This window comes from Oryx dammah, unplaced genomic scaffold (assembly GCF_014754425.2).
Source record: "Oryx dammah isolate SB20612 unplaced genomic scaffold, SCBI_Odam_1.1 HiC_scaffold_11, whole genome shotgun sequence".
NCBI lineage: Eukaryota > Metazoa > Chordata > Mammalia > Artiodactyla > Bovidae > Oryx > Oryx dammah.
Window position 1 is genome coordinate 30,140,610 of NW_024070195.1, and position 13,281 is coordinate 30,153,890.

Genomic DNA, 13,281 nt, shown 5'->3' on the forward strand with positions numbered 1-13,281 from the left:
ACCACTACTATTCAACATAGTTCTGGAAGTTTTGGCCACAGCAATCAGAGCAGAAAAAGAAATAAAAGGAATACAAATTGGAAAAGAAGAAGTAAAACTCTCACTGTTTGCAGATGACATGATCCTCTACATAGAAAACGCTAAAGGCTCCACCAGAAAATTACTAGAGCTAATCAATGAATATAGTAAAGTTGCGGGATATAAAGTCAACACACAGAAATCCCTTGCATTCCTATACACTAATAATGAGAAAGTAGAAAAAGAAATTAAGGAAACAATTCCATTCACCATTGCAACGAAAAGAATAAAATACTTAGGAATATGTCTACCTAAAGAAACTAAAGACCTATATATAGAAAACTATAAAACACTGATGAAAGAAATCAAAGAGGACACTAATAGATGGAGAAATATACCATGTTCATGGATCAGAAGAATCAATATAGTGAAAATGAGTATACTACCCAAAGCAATCTACAGATTCAATGCAATCCCTATCAAGCTACCAGTGGTATTTTTCACAGAGCTAGAACAAATAATTTCACAATTTGTATGGAAATATAAAAAACCTCGAATAGCCAAAGCAATCTTGGAATGGAACTGGAGGAATCAACCTGCCTGACTTCAGGCTCTACTACAAAGCCACAGTCATCAAGACAGTATGGTACTGGCACAAAGACAGAAATATAGATCAATGGAACAAAATAGAAAGCCCAGAGATAAATCCAGAGATAAATACCTATGGACACCTTATCTGCGACAAAGGAAGCAAGAATATACAATGGATTAAAGACAATCTCTTTTACAAGTGGTGCTGGGAAAACTGGTCAACCACTTGTAAAAGAATGAAACTAGAACACTTTCTAACACCATACACAAAAATAAACTCAAAATGGATTAAAGATCTAAATGTAAGACCAGAAACTATAAAACTCCTAGAGGAGAACATAGGCAAAATATTCTCCGACATAAATCACATAAATCATAAATCACAGCAGGATCCTCTGTGATCCACCTCCCAGAATACTGGAAATAAAAGCAAAAATAAACAAGTGGGATCTAATTAAAATTAAAAGCTTCTGCACAACAAAGGAAACTATAAGCAAGGTGAAAAGACAGCCTTTGGAATGGGAGGAAATAATAGTGAATGAAGCAACTGACAAACAACTAATCTCAAAAATATACAAGCAACTTATGTAGTTCAATTCCAGAAAAATAAATGACCCAATCAAAAAATGGGCCAAAGAACTAATAGACATTTCTCCAAAGACATACGGATGGCTAACAAACACATGAAAAGATGCTCAACATCACTCACTATCAGAGAAATGCAAATCAAGAACACAATGAGGTACCATTTCACACCAGTCAGAATGGCTGCAATCCAAAAGTCTACAAGCAATAAATGCTGGAGAGGGTGTGGAGAAAAGGGAACCCTCTTACACTGTTGGTGGGAATGCAAACTAGTACAGCCACTATGGAGAACAGTGTGGAGATTCCTTTAAAAACTGCAAATAGAACTGCCTTATGACCCAGCAATCCCACTGCTGGGCATACACACCGAGGAAAGCAGAATTGAAAGAGACACGTGTGCCCCAATGTTCATCACAGCACTGTTTATAATAGCCAGGACATGGAAGCAACCTAGATGTCCATCAGCAGACAAATGGATAAGAAAGCTGTGGTACATATACACAATGGAGTATTACTCAGCCATTGAAAAGAATACATTTGAATCAGTTCTAATGAGGTGGATGAAACTGGAGCCGATTATACAGAGTGAAGTAAGCCAGAAAGAAAAACACCAATACTGTATACTAACACATATATATGGAATTTAGAAAGATGGTAATGATAACCCTTTATGCGAGACAGCAAAAGAGACACAGATGTATAGAACAGACTTTTGGACTCTGTGGGAAAGGGAGAGAGTGGGATGATTTGGGAGAATGGCATTGAAACATGTATACTATCATGTAAGAAACAAATCGCCAGTCTAGGTTCGATGCAGGATACAGGATGCTTGGGGCTGGTGCACTGGGATGACCCAGAGAGATGATATGGGGTGAGAGGTGGGAGGGGGGTTCAGGATTGAGAACTCATGTACATCTGTGGCAGATTCATGTCAATGTATGGCAAAGCCAATACAGTATTGTAAAGTAAAAAACTAAATAAAAATAAAGAGCAAAAAAATAAAAAAGTAAAAAAGTAAATGAAAAAAGTAAAAAATAAAAAATAAAACCTTCTTTATCAGAAAAAAAAAAAAACTTTTATGTTAAAATACTATTCTTCTTATCTGGAAGCAAGACATTCTGATATAGTCACAATTTTTATCTTGTATTCCACTTTATTCTATCTGACATTCTCTCAGAAATTGGTCGCTACCCGCTAAATTGAATTCACAAACCTCTAGTGGATTGTAACCTGCAATCTGAAAAATAGAAATATAGACTATAAGATTCATTTTCCTTGTCAAGTCAAAAATTGTTCACTTCTGCTGAATTGGTCATGTTGATCCTTTCTCTTTGCTATTCTTCACAATCTGGTCACAATCTCCTTCCCCAGGTACACTTCTCAGGGAGAAAAGATATCTACATTCAGAACCAAAGAATAAGACTGATGGGTGAGTGTGATTCTCCTCTACCTGGAGAGCATTGTTTGAAATGCACAATTAAATGATCAAAGTCAAGCCAAAGGGAGGCATTTATAAATAGTAATGCCTGCTATCTAAGGCTTCAGGTGAGAGGCCACTCTTATTCTCCATTATTTTCATTATAGGAATCCTGCTTAAAGCTAATCTTGCTGGGAGAAATTCAAGGGTTTGGCATAGTGACATGATGTGATTTATGGAATCCAAAAATATTCCCCAACCAATGCTAGGGCCTCCAGGGCCATAGTTCCAAAAAATGTTCAAGGAATAGATAGCCCAATAGCCATAGCATTTTCTGTAGACCATTATGCTCTTTGTGGAAGACTATGAAATGATACATTTTATGTATTCATAGAAACTAAGAAAAATTTTACTGGCATAAATATTTATGCAATATGAACTCATAAGCATACACATAAGGAACACAAATTTTGAACTAAGCACTCTTGGTTAGTTTGAGGTTAATTTGCTACTTAATCATTCATGTTATCATTGTCTGGTATGTGCAACCCACATACCACTTGGTATAGTAATTATATGGTAAATTTACTTCAGTTACTACAAATACTGGGAGATACTGTTTAACGATATTACTCAAGAGAAGTCATAGCATTCTCACTTTTGTCCAGTTTGATGATGGGGATGAGTCAGATGGATAGATGTTTTTAGGTTAGTTCCAATTGGGTTGTTTCTCTTCTCACCAGAAAGAGTTAGATGGAATCCCTCCCATCAGAATTCAGATATTGGCTGAGGCCAAAAGCCAGAGTGCTCTGCAGAGCAGTGGAGAAAGCTTAAGACCCCTGAGAATGAGGAATTAAAAAATAATAAGAAGCACTGCCAGCACAATCCATAATCAGAGGTTGATATTGTACAGAAAAGAATGGAGGAAACACGTTTTCTTAGATTAATCATTGGTAAAGACTTGATGGTGGCTTCTCTGCTGGCTCAGACAGTGAAGAATCTGCCTGCAACACAGGAGACCTGGGTTCGATCCCAGGGTTGGGAAGATCCCCTGGAGAAGGGAATAGCAACCCACTGCAGTACTCTTGCCTGGAGAATTCCATGGACAGTGGAGGCAGGTGGGCTACATTAGTCCGTGGAGTTGCAAAACCTCAGACATGACTGCGCGACTAACACACACAAAACCTTGATAACTAGAACTTTGAGTTTGTGTAATACTAAGGTGAAAAATTTCTGGAAGTACAAATAAAATGCCTCTCCAAGGCCTAGCACAATGTCTACATATAGTAAGATTCTCCTTGAGGTTTTAATACTCATATCTTTTCCTCAGTGTTTAAATCCATTGGTTAGGCTTAATGATGCCTTCTAAAAGGGAAAAAAATAACACTGAAGACAATATGAGAAATGACATGGACCAAAATGCACATATATTTATGTTCATGTCCATGCCTGACTAGAGATAAACATGTAAAGATGGAAACAAGTAAGTACCCAAACTGACATTGCTACACTGAATTAAATTATCATGTTTCATTGAATCCAACATTGTAAGCAACATCATTATTTTCATGTCCACTAAAAAAGGAAAAGAAAAAAAGCTTGCCTATTAAACTATGATGTGCCACTGATTGTACAATATATTCCGATTTCAGAAATGTTGAAAGGTTAGGAAAAAAAGGCCTATCCTAGAACTGATGAACTATGGCACTATAAGAGGGGCTTCCCAGATAGTTCAGTGGTAAAAAGAAAATCTGCCTGCCAGTGCAAGAGCTGCAGGAGATGGGTTCAACTCCTGCGTCAGGAAGATTCCCTGAAGCAGGAACCAGTAACCCACTCAGATATCTTGTCAGTATAACCCCATGGGCAGAGGAGCCTGTCAGGCTACAGCCCATGAGGTCTCAAAGAGTCAGACATGTCTGAGTTCTCACGTACGCAGCACTAAAAGTCTGACTCAGTACTAGCTGACCATAAATTCTGATGCTGTGTGTGTCCAGAAAGCTTTTTATTTGTTTGTTTCTAAGGAAGCAGCTCTTCTTGAGAAACTTGGTTGAGTAAATGATTTCTTTCTAATGAATATAACAATGGTGGCAATTTCAGTTTTTACTTAAAAAGATAGATAGCTAGGTCAAAACTCATCCTCAAGCTCTCTAAATACCCAGAACTTCAATTCAAGGGAGTGTGATTTTCACTGAAAAAGCCCAAAGCTAGGAGACTTCTAATTCTCACGAATAGCTGGACGGCTTTGAGCAAATCTCACAAATGCTCCATGCCTTCGTTTCCTTACCTTTGAAATGACATGGTTGGACTAGAATCTCATTTCTAACTCATGTCTTATTAGAAAGCTTTAGCATTTTTTTTTTTAATTTAGGGTTCTGGGTTCACATTGTTTCATCTCAATGGTCCAAATCTCAAGTTGAAATGCAACCAATATGGAAAATTCTTTTTAGGGGTATGTTTATATAATTTAATTCCTGAAACCATAACAGTCAACTCTCTTGAGGCAGCACAAGCCAGCTCCGGCCCAGTAGTAGCCTAATGCTGCAATCATATATATTTATCATGGGATCAATGCATATTATCCACCATCTGTTGGAAAACAATGTGTCCCAGGCATCAAAAGGTAAAGAGAAAAAGGATGGAAGAAAAACAACACTGAGGACTTTTGTATACTTAAATGTTCTACAAATTCAGAAATCTCTCTGCTTTACTCTTAGTAGGCTGAATTTGGTGTCTAATGGATTTGGTGTCTAATAGATTTTGCCAAGGCATTCTGGTCTCATAGAAGAGCAAGGGGGTCCATGGTCAAGTCCATTTGGGAAACACTGTGTACCAGCACCACCACCACCCACCCCTCACACACACATGCTTTCATCTAGCAAAATTCCAAGAGTTCTTGTAGTGACAAGACTGTCACCCAGGTTTTACCAAATTTACTACATCATCAAAAGTGCCTTGGGGGCATTGAAAGCTGCTATCCAAAAACAGTATGCTATTTGGGAAAACATTAATGTTCCCAGATTTGGGCTTCCCAAGCCTTTGTCAGACCCCTACCCCATGCTACCATGAGGGATTTCCCTGGTGGTCAGATGTTAAGGGGTCTGCCTGTAATGCAGGAGACCCCGATTCAATCCCTGGGTCTGGAAGATCCCATGGAGAAGGAAATGGCAGCCCACTCCAGTATTCTTGCCTGGAAAATCCAATGGGTGGAGGAGCGTGGCAAGCTACAGTCCATGGGGTCTCGAAGAATCAGACACGACTGAATTACTTCACCCCATGCTAGTCCTGCGCTAATTCCTCTAATTCACTCAAATTGTGATGCAAAGTAGCCCAGCAGAGGGTAATAGTCCTGGTGTTAGCACATCCTGAAAGAAAGAGGCAGTGTAGGGGGTCATCTTTAGTCCATGAAATAAGCCAGAATTATCCTGAAACTCGAGATGCTCAGAGTAGAGAGGGAAGGGAGGCAGGGACAGATACACGGCAGTCAGAAGTTTGGGATGACCACAAGGGAGGGCAAGAGAGCCTCAGAAATGGAGAATAAAAAAGAGGAAAAGAAAGATGCAAAAGAACTCTCACCAGAGGCCATCTGTGGTAGTTAGGCAAATAAATAGCTATCTGATTTACAAAGAAACTCCCTCCAACTTCTTTATTAGTCACCCAATAAAGGCAACTCCACACTTTGTCCCAAAGTATCCAGAAGATTTATTTCAGAGATAAAAGCAACAATCAGGGGACTTCGCTGGTGACCCAGGGTTAAAACCTCACCTTCCAGTGCAGGGTATGCAGCTTTGATCCCTAACCGGGGATCTAAGATCCCACAGGCCTCTCAGCCAAAACACCAAACAAAAAACAGAAACAGAATTGTAACAAATTCAATAAAGACTTTAAAAATGGTCCACATCAAAAAACTCTTTAAAAAATAAAATTAAAAAAAATAAAAGCAACAAGCAATCTGGAATGGCAGCTTCTCAGGTACTAGAAAATTTCCAATTACTCCTCCTTATTCCCGCAACCCTCCTCTCTTTGTGCATTCTCATAGAGGTGTGAATCACCGCCTTCTGCTTTTCACTTAATAATAAGCAGCCATTCTAGGCGGCTGAATGGAAGCCAGGCTCCTTGCTCTAACATGGTGATTACTTCGGAGAGAGAGAGAATATAGTGTTTGCAGCCTTCAGAGGCTTAAAGGAAAATACAGCTGCACTCAAAATTCCCAGAGGGACTGCATCTCAGGATTTAACTTGCTGGGGAATTCATAGCCATAGGCAGCTCGCACACCCTTCACTGCCTGTGCTCTGAGCCCTAGGGACATGGGGTCAGCACAGCACTGGGCTTAATACTTTTAGCCCCAGAACCCTGGAGAAAGTAGCCTGCACCTTGTGGGAAACTCATGTTATCATTAGTTAGGAGGTAAACATAGGACATTTCTCTGTCCCCAGCATCCAGCAAAGCATAAGGTGTATAATAACCTCAGTAAATATTTGTTGGAGAAATGAATAAAGGAGTGAATAAGGCCAGCTTCTGATGTTTTTGTTTTAAAATCACAAGATCATTCTCCCCAGGTGGAAGGGAGGTCCCAAAAGGAGGGGATATATGTATGCATATGGGGGATTCAATTCATTGTACAGCAGAAACTAGCACAACATTGTCAAGCAATTATATACGTTCAGTTGCTCAGTCATGCCTGGCTCTTTGCGACCCTTTGGACTGTATCCCTCCAGGCTCCTCTGTCCATGGGACTTTCCAGGCAAGAATACTGGAGTAGGTTGCCATTTCCCTCTCCACAGGATCTTCCCGACCCAGGGGTAGAACCCTCGACTCCTGAGTCTCCCGCGTTGCAGGCAAATTCTTTACCTGTTGAGCCAATGTGCAAGCCTACTAAAGCAATTACGCTCCAATAAAAATAAATTAATTCAATGATTAATTAAAAAATAAAATCACAAGATAACTTTCTTATCTTAGGGGAACAGATGAGCATATTTGTAATGCTACATAAACTTCAGTTCAGTTCAGTCGCTCAGTCGTGTCTGACTGTTTGTGATCCCATGGACTGCAGCACGTCAAGCTTCCCTTGGATAAACTTGGAACCTGGTAATGTAAGTTGAAATGCACCCAGTCTAATGGACCTCCTCTTTGCTATACTACATGGAGCCTTACATAAAAAAAGATTTTGGGGTCTCATCTAGTTTCAGTAGGAAATTATGCACTGCCAGATTAGTGATGTCTTCCACAAGTACAGCACCCCACTCCAGTACTCCTGCCTGGAGAATCCCATGGGCAGAGGAGCCTGGTGGGCTGCAGTCCATGGGGTCGCTAAGAGTCGAACACGACTGAGAGACTTCACTTTCACTTTTCACTTTCATGCATTGGAGAAGGAAATGGCAACCCACTCCAGTGTTCTTGCCTGGAGAATCCCAGGGATGGGGAGCCTAGTGGGCTGCCGTCTATGGGGTCGCACAGAGTTGGACACGATTGAAGTGACTTAGCAGCAGCAGCAGCCACAATTATGACAGTGCAAATGTCTTTCCACACTGTCACCACAAAGTCGGGAATCACAAAATACTGTTTCCCTGGACAGACCTAGAAGATGCTGGCTATGTTTAAACACCATCTTCTAACTGTCCCATCCTCCTTGAACCTGGAACTGAGTTTCTGAATGCGTTGGAATTCAAAAATACAGTCGTGGGTCCTGGAACTGTTTCTGATACTAGAGGCTAGATGGTGTTGGAGCAGGTGATTCACACAGGCTCAGGAGCTCCCTGCCTGTCTGAACAAGCTGAGCGAGGGCTGGCATCAGGACTTGCCAAGAAAATAATAGGAAGTGCAACCTGGGAACTGTAAGCGCAGTCAGGCAGGGAGGAATGCAACGAAATGTGTGATCTCTCAAACCTCTTCATGCAAAACGCTGAGGTGAGCTGCCTGAGAATGTTTGTAAACTCCCTGGAAACTTTCCCAAAGCGTTGCGCTCCACTGAAATTCACCCCAAGGTGAGAGGAACAGAAAACTCATTTTCAAACCTTCTAGATGGCACCTCACTGCATACTCCTCAGCCAGCCCCACTGGTGGGAAGGATCAATTCAGAAAGGCTGACTGGAGGGTGAGGAACTTAAGAGTTCAGTGACCCACATTTTGGTGTGAGAGTGTGCGTATGTTGCTCCCCTCAGCTTAATCCCCTGTCTATCCCACTAGTGTAACTAAGACTCTGATTATCTAGCCAGATGGCAAGTTGCTTGTGTGTTTCTTGGCCTTGATAATAGAATATATTCAGTCTCTCTTATGGATTCTCCCTTGCCGTGGATGAGTTGATTCATAGAGAGCCTTGAGGGAAGAAAAAGATATGAAAGATTTACTAGAATAAACATCTCATCCTAGGTTATTTTAGATGGTGTCCAGCCAGGGCCTTTGTAGTTTAGCATCTTCTCTGAAAATTGCAGTCTGGATTCAAATTCTGATAAGTCTGAATAATCACATCATTTCAGAATTGGAAAGCTTCCAGCATCTCACCAACTATCTTGATACTTACATGAAGTTAAAGAAATTGATAAGACAGGCAATTTCCCTGCTTCGTGAAGGAAGTTCCCTGGAGGGTTGACACTTAAGGAAATAAAATAGCATCTTAAGATGTACACTTTAGAGGTCCCAGAATTGTCCTCAAAGTATAAGGAATCTATACCATCAAATGCCATAGTATTGGCCACAAAATGAGGGCGAGATGCCTTTGCAAAAAGCTTTCAGCAGTTCAGTGGAGGAAATGTTTCCCCTTTAAGGGCAGCTTTGTCAGTCCCACTAAAAGAAGAAACTACTAAAGCATGCTTCATTAAAAAAAAAAAGAAGAAGAAGAAGAAGATGAAGAAGAAAGAAAGAAAACATCTAGCTTTACACTCAGCCTAAATAAGGGAATTGAAAGCTAGTTTTCTCATCCAATTATCAAGCAACGGAGACTATTGGAAAACAGAGGATTTAATTGCCATTTTCAGCCCTAGGAGTGAGCAATTTAGAGCAAATGACAAATGACTTTTTAAAGAGAAACCAATGTAAAAGAGACTGAGGAAATACTCCAGACCTGAATTAGCCAATCTCTAAATAATGGGAGGGAAGTTTCCTGCAGAGTCAAGCATTCCAGAAAATACCATCATAAATCACACATCTTCCCCACTCTGGGATATGTCTAACGACAGTCCTGTCTTCAGCAGGAAAAGGTGCTGGTGTGGCGTGTGTACTTACGGCATCCAGGAAATCCCGCAGCCCAGCACGGGGTCGGCGCTGGGCTCCCCCCAAGGGCGCCCCACCATCACTGTGTCCACCCTGGCTCCCCCAACGATGTCAGCGGCTGTGATCTGTCTTCTCCATGTTTGAAAGGAGGCCGAGGAGGCCCTGGTGCTCACTAGCCCCGGTGAGAAGCCGTATGTGAGAACTGTAAACCTGCCCTGGGTTTCGAGGCTTGTGTAAGTCTGTGATTCATTCCTCAGTGGGTCGGTCAAACACGCCTAAGAGAAATTACAGGTTCCTCTCGTCTGAAACAAATCCATTAAAATGAGTCAGTTGTTTGTCCTTTCTTTCCTCCTCTTTATCTCAGATAGTCACATGAGACTGTTGCACCTACTGGGGTAATGAGAACTCAGACAGGCGGGTGGTAAATGCAAGATTCTGCCACTGCTGTTGTTGATGTTAAATTGTTAAAAGGAGACCCCATTTTTGCCTGTACTGACGTTAAACTTGGGAAACACTGGCTAGGACACGATCCAATCCCTGCCTTAACACCAAAAATATCTTTGGTTTATTTTCTAATGACTCGTCCAAGGAGTTCTTACTGAGCCTCTACCTTGGTGCACAGCCATGGGGAATTCAGATGGAGAATTTTGCCTGTGGGAAACTTCCCTTGGTCTGACTTGGGACAAGGTGGCCAGTTGGATTGTCCTTGTCACCCCCAAATGGTCCCACACCTCCCACTTCTAGCCCCTCCCATTAACCTACCTTCCTGGCTCCTCCATATGACTGTTGCAAACTTTCATTTGACTATTACCAGGGGAGATGTAGACATGAAGAAAAAATAAGTGAGAGGAGTTTTGTTATGTCTGTTGTACTCAGGAGGCTCAAGGAGACGATGCCTGTGGAATTAGGTCATTCCAATTAGGTCATTAGTTAAGTACCGTGTCATTTGGAAATTTTGAAAAATCAGTATCATCAAACTTTTGGTTGTGTAATCAGAGGACTTTATTAAACATTCTGTGTACAAAGCACCTCGTTCTGCTCTTTGGACATACAAAACAAGTGACTTCTCGAGTAACAAGGGTAAATCTGTCTCCAAAGGCTTATGGTCTTATCTGGGAAAGAAAATATATGCATACAAGAAGGCTAAGAGTACATAATACTACACAATAAATACTGACTCAACAGTGAATGGCCCAGATATACATATTGCAAGAAATCAGTGGAGAGAATCAGCACTTCTGGATGGACTGATTAGGGAAGACTTTACAGGGAAGGCAAAAAGTGATGCACAGTTCAGACACAGAAAGCCCTGGATATATGTATAGTCTCTGAAATATACTCTTTCCAGGGCAGGATACCAAGTAACACAATTCTGTAACCACTGAATGAAAAGATCCTTCAGTAGATTTTGCTGGCTGGTCACCCTGATGAAAGAAACTGAATCCAATGCTCAACACTTTCATTTAGATGCCAGTGAACCAAGTCTTCCCTGGTGGTCCACATTTCTGAAGCAGGGGGCACAGGTTTGATTCCTGATCAGAGAACTGAGATCCCACATGCTTCACGGCCAAAAAATTTTCTTTAAAAAGAGAAGAAATTAGATGTCAATGAACCAACTCCTATGAAAGTGTCTCATCCACACTCCTGCAAAAGGTCATGGCTGTTTGCTGTTTGTTTGTGTGTTGCACATACATGAATTCATAGGTACTCTAATACAAACAGCTTACATTTTAATGCCAATTATTATTTGCCAAGTACTATTCTCAGTATTTTATCTACATTTGTTCATTTAATCTTTCCAATAGCCCTATAGGGAAAGCTCTATTATTCTCAATTTCTGGTTGGGAAAACCAAAGTCCCAGGAATTTAAATAACTGTCCCAACAATTATCAAGTACTAAGTGCTCTGCCCAAGAATCTGCCTTAGACACCACTAGCACCAGTTACTCCTTGAGCCACCTGACCAAGTCACTTCCTTGGTGAGGTGAGAACAGGGTGTTCCACGTATCTCCACCCTGGGTCTTCCACAGTCAGCCTGATCCATGCAGTTCTTTGTCACCTTTCAGGATGGGACAGACTGAAGTGTGGGCCGCAAGAGGGAGGGTGGACTTCTCCAAGGGATCGTCAAATGATAGTGGGGTTTCTCTGTTAGCATCCATGAGCCTTTATTTAATAATTTTTTATCTTTAGGTCACACCACGCAGCAGGTGGGATCTTAGTTTCCCTACCAGGGGTCTGACCTTCACCCCCTGCATTGGCAGCGCTGAGTCTTAACCACTGGCCACCAGGGAAGTCCTCCATGAGGCTTTCTTAATGAATAATAACCCCAAGATGGAGTCTTTTGCACCTCCTCTCTCAGGGAGTGAGTGCATGGGAGCAGAGTGTGCTTTCACGTGAGATGTGGTTGCCAAATACACAGTACAGATGAAAGGCCAGTCTCTCCCTCTCTCTGTCTCTCAATCCCTCTCTCTTGTGTTCAGACTTTCCATCTGCAAATGGAGGCACTTGGACTCAGTCTTTTCTAAAGTTTTTTTCAGAATTATAAATCCTAAAACCATCTAGCTCCATGACATTGCGTCCTTCCTTCAATATGTTGATTTGGGGTAAGTGACCTTTCTTCATATGGAAACCTCTGCATTGGGAAACCCAGGACTGTGTCTGCTCCATTCTGTTCCCTTGAAGAGACCCTACAGAGATACTGGGAAATGTCAAATTAAAGCTTCTTTCTGACTTCATTTGCAAAGGGTGCAATTGTTGTCCCAAGATGAACAATACCACTTAGAAGATGACTCATTCTCCCAGTTGGTATATTTTTGTACCTTCTGATTATTATATTTTTGCTTTCTTAAACGTTCCTACTTAGAGGAAATTTTCTATAGTAAAAAAGAAAGAGAGAGAGAGAGAATAAAAAAGTTTTACTACAGTTTTCTGTGTTTAAAAAAAAATGACACCCCTGATTCACAAAGTGAGTTCCCCTTTTCCATTTGTAATGTAACATCATTAATACTGGCTTCTTTTGTATATAACTTTAAAATTTTATTTATTTATTTGGCTGTGCAGGGTCTCAGTTGCAGGATGTGGGCTCTTAGTTGCAGCATGTGGGATCTAGTTCCCTGACCAGGGATCACACTTCAGCCCCCCCTGCATCAGGAGCTTGGACTCTTAACCACTGGACCACCAGGAAAGTCCCAGTACTGATTTCATGGGGAGATAACTAAGGGCTACTCATTGCCCCTTGCCCTTTATCCACTATTTTTTTTTTCTGCTGCATCTGATTGTGTGCTTGCTTTAAAAAGGACCTTTTTTTTTTTTTCCAGAAGGATTTTTATCTGTAATACTGTTCTATTATCAGGTGGCTCCTGATTTGAATGTTGAATTTGTTTACATACAAGGTAAGAAAATCAGTAGCTCTCTACTTGAAATATAATATTTCTCCTTTCTCATCCCAGGTTTCAAAACACCATA

The 13,281-nt window shown here is 41.1% G+C and overlaps 1 protein-coding gene across 2 annotated transcripts in view; it reads right to left on the reverse strand.

Moving 5' to 3' along the window:
- Positions 1 to 10,003, reverse strand: part of ADGRF4 (adhesion G protein-coupled receptor F4) — a 28,811-nt gene extending 18,808 nt beyond the window's left edge. Inside the window, exon 1 of one of the 2 annotated variants that reach the window (XM_040249500.1) lies at positions 9,830 to 10,003. The gene's annotated coding sequence lies outside the window, so the exon portion shown is untranslated. Of the gene's footprint in view, positions 1 to 3,269; positions 3,470 to 9,829 lie in introns of those variants that run through there. The other variant, XM_040249501.1, reaches the window with a different exon arrangement.
- Positions 10,004 to 13,281: the final 3,278 nt, after the last annotated feature.